At 40.3% G+C, this 15,883-nt stretch overlaps 1 non-coding gene across 1 annotated transcript; it reads left to right on the forward strand.

The window, feature by feature from the left end:
* The first annotated feature begins 10,507 nt into the window (after positions 1-10,507).
* Positions 10,508-10,621, forward strand: LOC131927068 (U11 spliceosomal RNA). Its single transcript, XR_009383599.1, has one exon. It is a non-coding gene; the product is annotated as a U11 spliceosomal RNA (small nuclear RNA).
* The last annotated feature ends 5,262 nt before the right edge of the window (positions 10,622-15,883 follow it).

A 15,883-nucleotide genomic window follows, 5' to 3' on the forward strand; every position in this document is an offset into this window, starting at 1 on the left:
GTGATGCGACATGCACTGGAGTTCATAACGCGTCAAGTTTCGTCATTTTACTGCTAGTTTTAATATTAGCGCACACAAGCAATGCGTTTATTTTTAACAAAATAATTTAGATGTGTTTATACAGATTACATGTGTACAGGGGATTTACACACATAGTTCATTTAACATATATGATTATAGACTACTGTCTTACTGGTTTTTCCGTTTTGAATAATTATGTTTATTTTTATATATCAACTTCAAAATTGTCATACATACAACAAATTAAAAATAAACTTGACATCAAATTTGAATTAAAGTGCGTAATCTAAAGTTTATTCAAGTGTAAATACAAAATAACATATCAAAATTCAAATTCGGTACTTAACCTTTACTTTTCTGCCAGCACAAGAAATAGTGCTCTCATATTAAAAAACATTTACTATGATGAATACGATGAAAAAGTGTGACGATCGGAACCTGTACAGGGTTATAATGTTCATTTTCGTTTGCCAAGTGGCCAAGTGGCAACAGCTTTAAATTTACTCTCATTTTTTAGGGGGGGGGGGGGGTCGGACTTGAATTTTTTTATTTCTGGGAAGGGGTAGGGCGGACTAAAATTTCAGGGGAGGGGGCGGACACGGTTAAAAGTATATATTTTCTATATAAATTCCATTTCGTTCGAGAAGGCGGTAGACTCTCTTCCGGGGAGGGAGGCGGAGCCCCCCCCCCCCCCCCCCCCCGAGATGCCCGGAAGAAACAATGTTACAGTTACAGTTTTATTTAAAACATTTATTTGCTTTATCATATATATATATATATATATATATATATATATATATATATATATATGTAACTAGTGGAAGTTACCAAGAGACATAACGTGTTACAGTCTGACGTCACAGTGCAGGTGTTGGCTGATGCCAAGGCGTAGTATCTCGGGAAGCGATACGAAAGACGGTCTGTCAACTTTGATGTGACAGGATGCAGGTGGCTTATTAAAATCGGACTGTACGACAGAAGCGGCGTAATTAACAGTCTGATGTAACGATTAGAATCGATTACAATTACGATTATGATAGGACCGAATATGAGTACGATTATGAAGGGGATATATATGGGAAGGCGACGGCTGGTTCAGTGAGACTGGAAGACAGACTCTCTCGCCCGCTCTCGATCAGTCAGTCTGTGTGGCAGTATCAAGTTGGTTATATTGTGTTAAGAAGGACGTTAGACATGTGTATTCAGTTAGATGAAGCCTAGTGAGGACTGTTGGGGGTCCGTTGATTCAGACTATTATTGTGAAACATCTCTCTTGATTCAATATATTATTGTGAAGCATTCTTTGATTCATGTAATAAAAGGATCAATAATGAACCTGCATCTTCGAGTATCTATGCTGTGGTCAATGTTGTGTGGAATGAGTGGTTAGACTCGGGAAGGTCACATTTGGCGTTGTCGGCAGGGTAGTCATAGACTCGTTACATTTGGCTCTGCGAGCAGGATAAGACTCGTTACATTTGGCGTTGTCGGCAGGATAGACTCGGGGACTCGTTACATTTGGCGCTGCGAGCAGGATGAATTCAACGAGACTTGCCGCTTTAGGCACCCATAGTCAACCTAGTTCATAACTGTGTTTAGTGTGTGTGTGAATTCGGATATTCAGGAACAGTGAAAATTGAGGAACGAGGAAAAAATTTTTCATACACACACGGTAAGAAAGAACTCTTTTTTTTTTACTAAAGGAATAAAATGTCTACTCTGGACGAGAAGCAGACCCATATTGTGGTCCTGCCCAGAGAGTCCCACATTAACAAATTTTACGGGGACGGTGATCCAGCTTTAACCAACAGGTTCAGTGAGGAGGTCAAAGCGGCCTGGGCCTCGAGATACATGTCACCAGAGGAAAGATTAAGACTGCTGATGGGCAGTATAGGAGAGACGGTTAGGGCAGAGGTCAAATGCCACGATAAAACCGTCCAATCAGATCCAGATAAGGTGCTGGATCTAATTATGGAGACCTTTGGGGAGAGACGGTCGGGATCGCAACTGCTATCGGGGTTCGTAGGCTTAAAGCAGAGAATGGCGGAGAGTGTGATGGAGTATTCACACCGAATAAACAGGGCCTTTGATTCGGTAAAGGGCAAAACACCTGACATTGATGTACGCCTACTGAGGGACCAGTTCATCGAGGGGCTAGCAACCCCGATCTTAAGGAGAGAGTTGAAAGAGGAGGTCCACAAAGACCCGCAGTTGACCTTCCTTCAGGTTAGGAACTCAGCGATCCGCAGGTCCGAGGATGAGGACCAATCGAACTGTTCGGTGGACAAAGTCTCTGTGCCGGAACAGAAACAATCCCCACCCACGGGGACCGGCACGGTGGAAACCATGATGGCTCAACTGTTGGCCCACCTGGATAAGGTTGACCAAAGATTGGAGAGGTTGGAAAGCAGGTCAACAGCTGAGAATCAGGAAAAGAACGGGACAAAACAGAGACAGGTTGGACGGCCGCGACCCGCCGGTCCATCACTCCGGTGGACGGCCGACGGTCGACCAATTTGCTTGTCCTGTTCACAGCCCGGACATATGGCACGGTACTGCCAGGGAAACGGTCGTCCTCTGTAAGGCAGGGCCAGGCTACAGAGGGGCGAGGTTATGGCCCAAGAAGCAAAATGATGGGAGTCTGTCCCGAAATGGTGATTACGATTGGGGACATCGCGGTGAAGGCGATTGTGGATACAGGCTCCCAGGTGACGACAATCACGGAAAATTTTTACACCAAATGGATGAAAGGAAAAGACCATAGGTTGAGGTCTGACACATGCATGCGCCTGACGGCAGCTAATGGACTAACCATTCCATACTGTGGTTATTTTCTGGCGGATGTCGTGGTGGCGGGACATAGGTTGAAGCAGGTTGGGGTGTTCGTTACGAAACACAACCTAGAGACAAATGTGTCAAATATACCTTGCCTGTTGGGCATGAATATTCTTGGCCAGTTGCCAGAATTTCTTACAAATATTGTCGGATCGACCACACCAGGTCGGGGATCCAAGTTGGCCAGGTTTGCCAAGACCAGAGGAAGGATATCAGTCCCGGCAAACACGGTCAAGGCAATCACATTACAAATTGGGGATAGAAGCGTGAATGGTGATGTGATGATAGAACCATGTGGCGCCGCACTGAGGGCAGGCGTCGTGTTACTGCGGACATACACATCAGCGGAAAATGGACTAGTTCAAGGATTAGTGGCAAATGTTTTGGATGAGGAAATTTTTATACCGCCTAATACTCTGTTAGGAGTACCACAGAACGTCGAGGTACAAAGGTCGGCACAGTGCATCGAACTGAGCAATACCAGCAGTAATGAAGTAACAATTAGGTCGGTCAATGTGACGGCCGAGGTGAAGAAAGAGGATGGCCGATCATATACATTCCCGGAAACTGAGGACCCAAAACTAAATGAATTGTTGAATAAGTACAGGGATATATTTGCCTCGTACGAGGGTGATTTGGGTTACACGGAAGTAATAAAACACCAGATACCCTTACTACAAGACAAGCCGGTGGCGCAACCTTATCGAAGATTACCACCAAGTCACTACTCTGCGGTGAAGGCACACCTGAACGATCTACTAAAAAAGGGAATTATTACAACCAGCACTAGCCCGTATGCGGCACCGATAGTAGTGGTAAAAAAGAAGTCAGGGGAGATAAGACTGTGTTGTGATTACCGGAAATTGAACAATATCACAAGAAGGGATGCATTCCCCTTGCCTCGTATTGATGAATGTCTTGATGCGTTGGGGGGAGCAAGATTTTTTTCTACCTTGGATTTGGCTAGTGGCTACCACCAAGTGGCCATGCACCCCAACGATCAACATAAGACTGCATTTATTTCTCCACTGGGACTGTACGAGTGGACCCGTATGCCGTTTGGTCTAACTAATGCACCTGCTACATTCCAGCGAGTAATGCAGAGTGCTATGAGTGACTTTCTATTTCAAATAATGTTGGTGTACTTGGATGATATACTAGTTTATTCAAAAACTTGGGAGGACCATCTAGAAAGATTAGAACAAGTGTTTCTCCGTCTTAGGGAGATAGGAGTAAAGCTGAACCCAGACAAATGCTGCTTCGGTCTGAAATCGGTACATTTTTTGGGTTACGTGATTTCGTCGGATGGCATCGCCACTGACCCAGATAAAATTGCAGCTGTTAAAGAATGGAAACAGCCAACAACTACAGTAGAGGTCAGATCATTCTTGGGCTTTGCTTCCTATTATAGAAAATTTGTGCCTGGTTTTGCAAAAATTGCCGCACCATTGCATGACTTGGTAAACAAAATGACAAAGAAACACAGTAAGGAGAAAAAGAAAGGTAAAACACAACGGATAGGTGAATTATGGACTGATGAATGCCTGAACTCGTTTAAGCTATTGAAAAAGGCTTTGACAGAGGCGCCGATATTAGGATACGCAGACTTTGACAAACCATTTCGGCTAGAAATTGACGCCAGCTCTAAAGGTCTGGGAGCTGTGCTATCACAACAACAAAAGCAAGGCTTCAGGGTTATTGCTTATGCCAGTCGAGCTCTGAAGGAATCAGAGAAGAACATGACAAATTACAGCGCCATGAAACTAGAACTTTTGACACTAAAATGGGCTGTGACGGAAAAATTCAGGGACTATCTATTAGGTGCTAAATGTGTGGTATACACTGACAATAACCCCTTGAGTCACCTAAAGACAGCAAAGTTGGGATCCATCGAACAGCGATGGGCAGCAGAATTGGCACTCTTTGACCTGGAGATAAAATATCGCCCGGGGCGGTCCAATGGCAATGCGGACGCCTTATCAAGGAATCCTTACGAGAGACCGGGCGATGAGGAAGAAACGCTGACAGGAATATGTGAGGTCAGAGCGTCAACAGATATCCCTCACGGGGTGCAAGTGGGGCAGAACGGACAGACCGGGGTGGAGCACATTTCCACAGAGCCCGGACATATGGACATTGGTGATTTTAGTTGCCTTAATCACAAAGAGATAAGAAATGCCCAGAGAACGGATAGTGGCTTACAGCCGCTGTTGAAACACGTCCAGGAACAAAAATTCCCAGGAAGAAGGGAAAGAGAACAATTTGGTCGAGAAACAAAGAAAATACTGAGTCAGTGGGACCGTCTCAGTATACAGGATGGTGTTCTCATGCGGAGAATTCATGACCAAATTGATGGGACAATACACCAGGTGGTGGTGCCTGGAGAATTACGAGAAGAAGTGCTAAGGTTGGCACATGACAGGGCAGGACACCAGGGTCAGGACAGGACGCACAAAATATTACGACGGAGGTGTTACTGGCCCAATATGGAAATGGAAGTCAAACGCCATTGTGAGGCTTGTGTGAGGTGTCAGCATGCGAAAATGCCAGTTGTCAAAATGAGACAGCCATCGGGACACCTATTAGCGACAAAACCACTAGAGATTGTGGCTATGGACTTTACGTCGTTGGAGCAATCATCGGATGGGACGGAACATGTGTTGGTAATGACTGATGTTTTCACCAAATGGACTGTGGCGGTGCCCACACGAGATCAGACTGCCAAAACAGTGGCAAAGGTCTTAATAGAACATTGGTTCATCAAATATGGCATACCAAGACAATTACACTCTGACCAAGGAAGGGCCTTCGAGTCAGAAGTAATTAACCAACTGTGCAGCCACTACGGGATCAACAAATCTAGAACAACCACATTTAATCCGAAAGGAAACGGACAGTGCGAGCGGTTCAACCGCAGCATGCATGATTTGCTGCGTACTCTAGAACCTGAACAGAAAAAACGTTGGCCTGATTTTCTCCCAGAGTTGGTATATCTATACAACTGCACACCCCATGCCACAACCGGCCTTTCGCCATACATGTTGCTGTTCGGACGGGAGGCTCGACTCCCTCTTGACTTGTTCCTAGGAAAAAAGGAGAGTATGACTGGCTCATACACTGCACTGGAATATGTGAATGAACATATGAGACGAATTAGAGAAATGTACAGGGTAGTACAGGAAAGACTAGAACATGAAGCACGGCGAAGGGAACCGCCGGTACAGACAAAGGACCCGCCACTCAAACTGAACGACAGGGTATTACTGCGTAGCCACCCATTAGGCAGAAACAAAATCCACGATCTCTGGGGACAGGAGATATGGCAAGTCGTGGAGATGCCTAAAGTAGCAGGTGGCCCCTTTAAGATAAGACCCATCGATCACACCAAACCGGATCGGTGGGCGAATATTGCTCAATTAAAGAAATATTGTCATAGTCAAGGAGAGCAGTTACACACAAGGAAACCCAAGACAATTAGGGAACCGGAAACTATAACGGAAATTCTCATACCCATCCCGGAACCATGTCACCATCAACAGAACAACAGCGACACACAAGGGGAGGATACCGGCAACAAGGAGGATCCCGGTCCCTCCAAAAGCAGAGAGACAGTAGACCATCACATAAGTGGTCCGCGGAGAAGTTTGAGAAACAGAAAGAATACGAAATTTTTTGTCAGCAACCATCAATTCTTTCATGGTCGCGCTGGTATGAAAACAGACTGTTCAAAAAGTCATAAAAGTGAACTGGTGAAGGCACCAAACGAAAAAAGGTGGATGTGAATTCTAGAACTGTTTTGTGTCTGAGGAAGATGATGTAGACACATTGGATATGTGAAATGGGGATAACTGTCAATCTTTTACGAATGTGACGACATTGACAGTGAGTGGAACAATGGATTTTTTTTTACGGTGGTGCGATGGACTTTGAAGGACTGCACCTGCCAAGCGTTGTTTGTGGTTGATAACACACAAAAAAAGGCAGGGGTGGATGTAACTAGTGGAAGTTACCAAGAGACATAACGTGTTACAGTCTGACGTCACAGTGCAGGTGTTGGCTGATGCCAAGGCGTAGTATCTCGGGAAGCGATACGAAAGACGGTCTGTCAACTTTGATGTGACAGGATGCAGGTGGCTTATTAAAATCGGACTGTACGACAGAAGCGGCGTAATTAACAGTCTGATGTAACGATTAGAATCGATTACAATTACGATTATGATAGGACCGAATATGAGTACGATTATGAAGGGGATATATATGGGAAGGCGACGGCTGGTTCAGTGAGACTGGAAGACAGACTCTCTCGCCCGCTCTCGATCAGTCAGTCTGTGTGGCAGTATCAAGTTGGTTATATTGTGTTAAGAAGGACGTTAGACATGTGTATTCAGTTAGATGAAGCCTAGTGAGGACTGTTGGGGGTCCGTTGATTCAGACTATTATTGTGAAACATCTCTCTTGATTCAATATATTATTGTGAAGCATTCTTTGATTCATGTAATAAAAGGATCAATAATGAACCTGCATCTTCGAGTATCTATGCTGTGGTCAATGTTGTGTGGAATGAGTGGTTAGACTCGGGAAGGTCACATTTGGCGTTGTCGGCAGGGTAGTCATAGACTCGTTACATTTGGCTCTGCGAGCAGGATAAGACTCGTTACATTTGGCGTTGTCGGCAGGATAGACTCGGGGACTCGTTACATATATATATATATATATATATATATATATGGAATTTATAAAATTAAAAATTTGTTTTTACCTATTATTATTATGAAAGTATGTCTCATAAACGACATGGTTTTCAAATGTAATAAATTCACTAACATAACTCTTTTTTTTTAAATAATCATTGCTACAAAAATAAATAATAAAAAACATAAGCTTGTGACATTTTTACTGCAATACTAAATTTTGTCGGCCAAAAAAACCAATGTAAATAAATCAGTTTTATAAAATGCAATGAGTTGGCTTTTTTTTAACTGAATTTTTGCCAGGCCCTAAACTTTGCTCAGAACTACCATAATACACTTCTTATAGGTCATGCGTGACAGTCTGAATGTTAGGAAGAAATACACTACTCAACATGTCATCCATGGTTCTTATAGTATTTATATACTTCTTTTAGTAGCACATTTATTTCACTCAGGTTTTAAGCCTCTTCCCCCTCAACTCACCCCACAGAAAAGGAAACTGCCCTTTTACTTAATTTAAACATTTTTTAAACAGAACATTGAATCACCTTTTAATTATATAGTTGCATTTTCAAGTTTAAAAATATAAATTTTTAATTAAACATGTTGTATTATGTATTAGTAAATTATCTTAAATGAATGAAAGTACAAGTCAGAAAGAAGTATTACTATTTAAAATCTACATGTCCTCACAAAACTGTAAGGGGTCATCCATTTATGACGTCCATGCGGAAGGGGTAGGGGGGGGGGGGTCAGGTCTATGCGGACGTCAACACAACGGACTTAATGTCGAAGTACTAACATTTTTAAACAAACATAAAATCGTGCATGTAAAAATAAAATTAAGACGACGTGTTAAACAAAGACACCTCTAGATTCTATTTCTGATATTTACGCATAATAATAAACATTATAGAAAATACTAAAGCCGTATATCAGTTATTAGGTACACAAAACATGTTATTGAAATAGTAAATTGGTAGTAATTTTTGTGAGATCTACTAAATATTTATTGACGTCCAAATGGGGGGGGGGGAAGGGGTGGAGGGTCAAAAATCCGAAATTTTTGTTGCCGTCATAAATAGATGACTCCTAATACTGAAGAGAACATGGTAAGGCAGGGGTTCCAAACCTTTTTTTACTCTAGAGCTCATTCTAAAATATCGGTAGGGTGGCGGGCACCACCTATTTTAAATCGACAAACTCCTTCCATAACTTGTCATTTTCCCATAATTTATTTTCTTTTTTTTCTTATAGTCATAATGTATTAATAAATAATAAACAAAATGTTTCAAAATAATAAAATTATTTGCCATTTTTTTCAAATTTCAAACACACAGAGAAATGTATTTACAAAACGTAAATAGTTACTAAATAGTGCAGTCTGGCTCGCCGCTAGACAAGTTGGGACAAGTATCGAACATATTTAATAAACCTAGGCAGTAAAAAAATTAAAACTGTAACAAATGAATAAAAATAAATCATATTTTAAAATAATGTTTATGAAAAAAATTCTGCCTCAGACTGTCGAATAGTGAGAGGCGGGCACATACGAATCGTTCAGCAGGCGCCATGGCGCCCGCGGGCACAGGGTTGGGAACCCCTGTGGTAAGGCAAACTGAGGTTGTAACTTACATGTCTGAGGCAAAAAAAGAGAGAGAGAGAAAAAAAAATACAAGCAAAAGCCTGCAACGCCCGACTCTGTTTTTAGGGCTTTACTTTTCATTTCAGTCCACGAAAGCCCATCAGCCCTTGCTTCTCCCTCCACTGTCCTTCACCTTCAGTGCCTAGGGTTAGCCTATTTTTCTTATCCCCTGGAGATTATACTTCCCAGTAGAGTAGTTTAAAAAGCAATTTTGAATAGTAAATAAAATGAACTTGAGAAAGGAGGAAACATGGTACACAAAGGTGAACACAAGGGCAGGATAGAGACCATACGAACAGAGGAACCAACTCAACAAAGTAGCATGGTAAAACAAACCCATTTTGTAAGAAGGGTGAATATTAAGGGGAGACTGCTGGGGACGTCTGTTTTATTTAATTACCTCCCTTAAATCACACACATTGGAAGCAAACATATTTATTTTTCTAATTCATTTGTTATATGTTTTGAATAATTAAAATTATAACATTAGCGTAATATACAATAAAAAGTGGTTAAGATGATAAATATAATATTTATATACATTTTTAAAAGTAAATATTTATATTCTATGAAAACTATATTATAAAAACAACAATTAATTTACATTATTTTTCTAGTATGAAATCCGAATCTACCGTGTTGTATTAATTAAAAGGGCCTGTGTCGTTCATGACAATGGGATGGTCAAACTAACCATGGTCAAACAAAATGGTAACACATCAGCAGTCAGATAACACAGCACAAAATTTGACGCTTGGCTTGCCTTAAAACACGCAGTCACCCTCTCCACGCCTCGTCAGACACAGCTACCCACTCCCCCCTCTCCCCCTCTATCCACTTACCCTCAGACATGAAAACACCACTTTCCCTTTAACTGTTCCAACGACCCCACCACCCACCCCAACATCAATTTCGAATATCTATTCATTTACTTTTTAAAGTTCTAAATCTTGTTTCTTTCCCCTCATGTTTTACACAGCAACCTTTCGAAAACTCAATGCGACCAGTACATAAATAAACACTCTTTTAACTAGTCAACTTAATTTGTTTCCCTACATTGAAAATGCTCCACTGGCCCTTTGTCATTCTCGGAAAAATATCCTTTCCACTCCCCACCCAGACTTCTGACACGTTTATTTGACCTTCACCCCTTTTACTGCCATCTTTTGTAATTTTTGTTATAATCATATACATGACATCACGCAAATATTCATTATGTACATGTTCAAAACCTTTCGTTTTCATTTGAAACTATGTAAAAAATGTGATGTTGATGTACTTGTTTTAATTGCAAATAAAAGTATTAAAAAAAAAAAAAAAGGGATGGTCAAACTGACTGTAAGTCCCGTGCGGAATCGCAATCAAGAGATTTCGGAGGCATAATTTTTATAACCTGTGGCAGCTGGTGCTCATTTGGCTCAGCGCCCAAATCGACACAATATGAAAGATTGGGTGAAAGGAATCTGTAGGTTTAGATTGGTAAGGCTTTCAGAACTTGTGACAGTAAGCTGGTGATCCTAAAGCCCTGGCGCCCTAAAAGATCGTACAAAATGGAGATGTAAAACTCCAAGCGATAGATACAGTAATGGTAGCGATACCTCCACTCTTCTGCGTGACTTAAATACTCCATTAACTCTAGCGCAACTCTATGTATATCTTGCTAATATAATAAATCATGTACCGACATAGGTAGCCCCCCCCCCCATTACCTCCCGTACATTAAACTGGCACTGGTCACTAAAGGGGGGGGGAGGATATGGGTTGTGAATCTCAGTTATTTACGGAATTTGTAGCCCAAATATATGTGACAAACTAAGGAATACACGAGTGAACTATTTTTGACTACAGTCACCTTTATCAATTAGACATACATGCCAACTCTTTTCTTGATGAAGATATTACAACTGCTAATGTGTAGTCGTTTACTTCCTTACAGGGCGCAGATGTTCACTTGCACGTCGTAATCTTTAAATAAGACAAATTCGAAAACCTTTAAAATAATACGTTTTAAAGTAAGAAAATAAAACGAATGTGTTAATTGGTTGCCAAAAGAAGCAATGTTTTCAGTCGCATTTACTGCGATATTGTTTTTATTAGGTTTCAGTTTGCTATTTTTAAAACAATTAGCAAGACTGAAAAGATTTTCATTCAAATAAAATTATTATTTTTTAAATTAGATCAACGCGCTCATAAGGCTTTATATATAAAAATTTACTTTGGAATTAATATTTTGTTGTTTTTTTATATTGTAATTTATAACGTGACCAGTTACATTGTAGACGTAGGCAGACCTCAAGCTTTGATGGATATAAAATACACACTAAAAATTTAAGACAGAGTGGAGGGGGGGGGGGGGTCGCTTCTATTGTTTTCTGGACTGCTTGAACACAACCCGTCCACCCCTACACTCAAACATCCCCAGTTTTTTTAGTCTGGGCAGAATTATTGTGAAAAATATAAGGACACATACCCTGGCAATATGAAAAGCCCTAGGCAACAGTGACGGCAAAAAATTACCTCCCATGTATATTAATTTTTAAGTCAATCCAACAAAGGGAAACAACTAAGCTTTTGACTCAACTTAAAAATTTAACTAAAGAATAAACACGAAATAAAACATAGCTTTTCTTATGTACAAATAAAATTAATTAGAAATCATAATTATGTTAATAATTTGTATCCTACAATAATGTTTAATTCTTGTAATTACTAGGTAAAATTTATTTAAAATAATTGTTAAAACCTTAAGTTAAATTTATAGATATTTGTTTTTAAATAATCATTACCAAGTAATGAGGTCTCTGAAATTCGTTTATGCTTTATTTCTGGCTTCCTTTCAACAAAGGACATCACAAACTAAAAAACTAAACTAAGAGTGTTTGCTTTTACGTGTCTCATTGTAATAACATAACTTTTCCGATTGCTTAAAATTTGTATCATTTTAATTCTCTGTAATCCCAAATTTATTTCAGCTCTACTTTAAAAAAAACAAATTCCCCCTCGTCCCCTCAGCCCACCACGCCGAGAAAAAAAAATCCCTTGAATCATCATTTAATTTTAATTACACATTTGCATTTTCAGTTTCAGGTTGGTTTTTAATTTTTAATTTTTCTTTATATTTAGACGATTTGTATTACATCTATGTATATGTAAACCATCTTAAATGAATGAAAGCAGGCTACAAGTAAGAAAGAAATATTACTATTGTAATATATTGTAATATATTGTATTACTATTTCGTTTTCATTTGATGTTCGAAATTATGTAAGAATTTGATGTTGATGTACTTGTTTTAAATTGCAAATAGAAGTATTTAAATAAAAAAAAAAAAAAAAAAAAAAAAAAAAAAAAAATCACAAACTAAAATTAATGCCTCAAAACATAGGTCGGCAACCTTTTGAGACAGAAGTGCTAAAAGTTACAATTTTAAAAATTTCCCAGTTTTTAGGATCCACAAACGTTTTTTTCCCAATAATTGGGTAAGGATTAGGTAAATATATATGCTTTTTTATTTGAAATAAATAGCATAAAAATATATTCTCTTGAAATTTTCGAAATGAAATTTATATAATTTATATAGAAAATATATACTTTTAACAGTGTCCGCCCCCCCCCCCCCCCCCCCCGAAGAAAGTCTACCACCCCCCGAAAATTTAAAGTCCCCCCCCCCCCCCGGAGAAAAAGGTCTGGAAGAAACATTGGCTGTGCCTTTTTGATGCCCAAGCAGTTGTCAGCTATCCGTATACTTTCTGCCTCACCTAATTTCTCTGTTCTCTGATGAGTGTTTTCATCCTGTTTAAGTTGTTGTTTTTTTCTTAGCAATAAAATATTTTATGAATTTTGAAAATGAAATCACATAATTAATATTTGTTCATTGAACTGGAGAGCCGCATCTTGACATCCAAAGAGCCGCATGCGGCTCGCGAGCAGCAGGTTGCCGACCCCTGCCTTAAAAAATACAAAAATATTAACACAACTTTCTTTGCCCCAGAGCTCCTTAGTGAACAGATACGTCAAACCTAAAATAATATTCATAGCAACAAATTCTACGATACCTAACAGATTCATAAAAACAACGAACAAGCAAATTAGGGAATTCATCTTTAAAGACACAATTAGAAACATTTGCAACAAAACTTTGAAACAAAGCAAGCTAAATGGAGGAATAGGGCTACACGATATACATACAAAAGTCAATGCCTTTAGGTTAAAACACTTAGACAGAATAAGGATAGAGCCACACAACCACCCATTGGGTCAATACTATATAGGCTTAAAATAAAGAACATCCTCAAAGTTAATATCACAACACCACATGGAGGGAATGATATAGGGAACTTCTACAGAGAAATATTAGAGAAAATATCTAAAGGAAACAGCAACATCATTGGAGAAAATTCCAAAAAAAATAAACGACATCCTGGTCGAGAAACAAGCAACCCCTCTATACCATAGCATTAAATGGGCCAGAGAGTACAATACGATAGATATAAGGGACACCTTCAGAAACTTACATAAGAAGCAAATAACACCCAAAGAAAGAGAGATTAGCTATAGGTTAATATTTAACACAACCCCAATCCCACGCAACAACTTTAAAATTGCATGCCAGACCTGCAAACAAAACATACACGAGACAGAAAAACACATTTTTTTTAGAATGCAGTATAATTCACTTAGCAAAACAAACACTAAAGACCATCTTAAAAACAAAGCAAACAATCACTGTAAACAAAGCTATTACATTTAACGAAATCAACAAGACTGGAGTCGCAACATATGACGACGACAAACTGATTGCGACGGCCGTCTTTAGATCGCTAGTCTGGTATTTACGAAATAAGATTAAGTATGACGGATTTAAATATACAGACAAAGATGTCAATGAAATCTTTAAATCGAGACTTAGATCAAGACTCAGTCAATACACATACAATTTCGACGGACAGCAGACAATATAAAACGCAAACTATTAAAATAATTATGTATAGGTGACATTATAGGGGAGATATTTTCATGTCTTCTTTTCTCACAGCACCGGTATAGTCTTTGCCCTCATTGAAAACAAAATATTATTTCATCAAAAAGTGTGAAATATGGCCTTGGTTTGAGACCACTGCCCTATTAAAGCATGCCAAATTTGACCTTGATCTGCAATTATATTTCTGCTAGGTCTATAGCAGACTCACGTATAGTGTACACGTTTTAAAGCGCCATTAATACTAATAGTTTCGCTGTCTCTCTATCTATCTATCTATCTATCTATCTATCTGTCTGACAAGAACGCTCTAGAGAAAAGACAAGCAATTTAAAAACATGCACAGTAATTCGAAAAACGAAGTATGACGTCGACACATTTAGCACAGAGTAGAAAATAATCTCAAACCCAGAGAGTGCTCACAGTTATATGACGTCATTGATTTTCGCGTTAACATTGAATAAAAAGGAAATGTTGTCTAATCTTAATGGTTTGCGTGAAGAGTTTCTTGCATACAATTCTTCGGGTAGGGGCGAAGCCCCACCCCCCGCGTAAGAACGTCTGAGCCCCCCCCCCCCCTCCCCAACTCAAAAGAAATTTCTTCATCGATACTCTATAATAAAATTACCGCCTAATTAATGTGTCTAATCTAAAAAAGTGGTTTTCTTGCAATTTCTTTAATGCAATTCTTCGGGGTAGTGGCTAAGCGCGACACCAGTGTTTCTTTCAGACTTTTTTCCTCCCCGGAGAGCGGTGGGGGTACTTGAAATTTTCGGGGGCGGGGGTAAAATTTTCGGGGAGGGGGCGGACACTGGAAAAAGTATATAATTATATTTCGTTGAATGGGACGGTAGACATGTTTTTTTGGGGGGTGGGGGGTGGGGTGGGGGTGGGTGGCGGTGGGGTGGGGTGGGGGGGGGGGGGGGGGGCTGGTGTGTGGGGTGGGTGTGGGGTGGGGGGTGAGGGGGGGGTGGTGTGAGTGGGGGGGTGGGTGGGGGCGGTGGTTTCTTCATCGATACTCTATAATAAAATTACCGCCTAATTAATGTGTCTAATCTAAAAAGTGGTTTTCTCGCAATTTTCTTTAATGCAATTCTTCGCGTAGTGGCTAAGCGCGACACCAGTGTTTCTTTCAGACTTTTTCCTCCCCGGAGAGCGGTGGGGGTACTTGAAATTTTCGGGGGCGGGGGTAAAAATTTTCGGGGAGGGGGCGGACACTGGAAAAAGTATATAATTATATTTCGTTGAATGGGACGGTAGACATGTTTTTTGGGGGGTGGGGGTGGGGTGGGGGTGGGTGGCGGTGGGTGGGGTGGGGGGGGGGCTGGTGTGTGGGGTGGGTGTGGGGTGGGGGGTGAGGGGGGGGTGGTGTGTGTGTGTGGGGGGGGGGGGGTTGGTTTTAGTTTAGAGAAAAGAGACAGCACTATCAACCTAGCGCCCGGTGTATCCTTCCTCAACGGGCCATTATTTCTCGTTAATACTAATAGTTTCGCTGTCTGTGTATCTGACAAGAACGCTCTGTCTGACAAGAACGCTCTAGAGAAAACACAAGCAATTTAAAAACATGCACAGTAATTCGAAAAACGAATATGACGTCGACACATTTAGCGCACAGAGTAGAAAATAATCTCAAACCCAGAGAGTGCTCAAAGTTATATGACGTCATTGATTTTCGCGTTAACATTGAATAAAAAGGAAATGTTGTCTAATCTT

This window comes from Physella acuta, unplaced genomic scaffold (assembly GCF_028476545.2).
Source record: "Physella acuta isolate Inbredline_101_S28 unplaced genomic scaffold, ASM2847654v3 ptg001368l, whole genome shotgun sequence".
Lineage (NCBI taxonomy): Eukaryota > Metazoa > Mollusca > Gastropoda > Physidae > Physella > Physella acuta.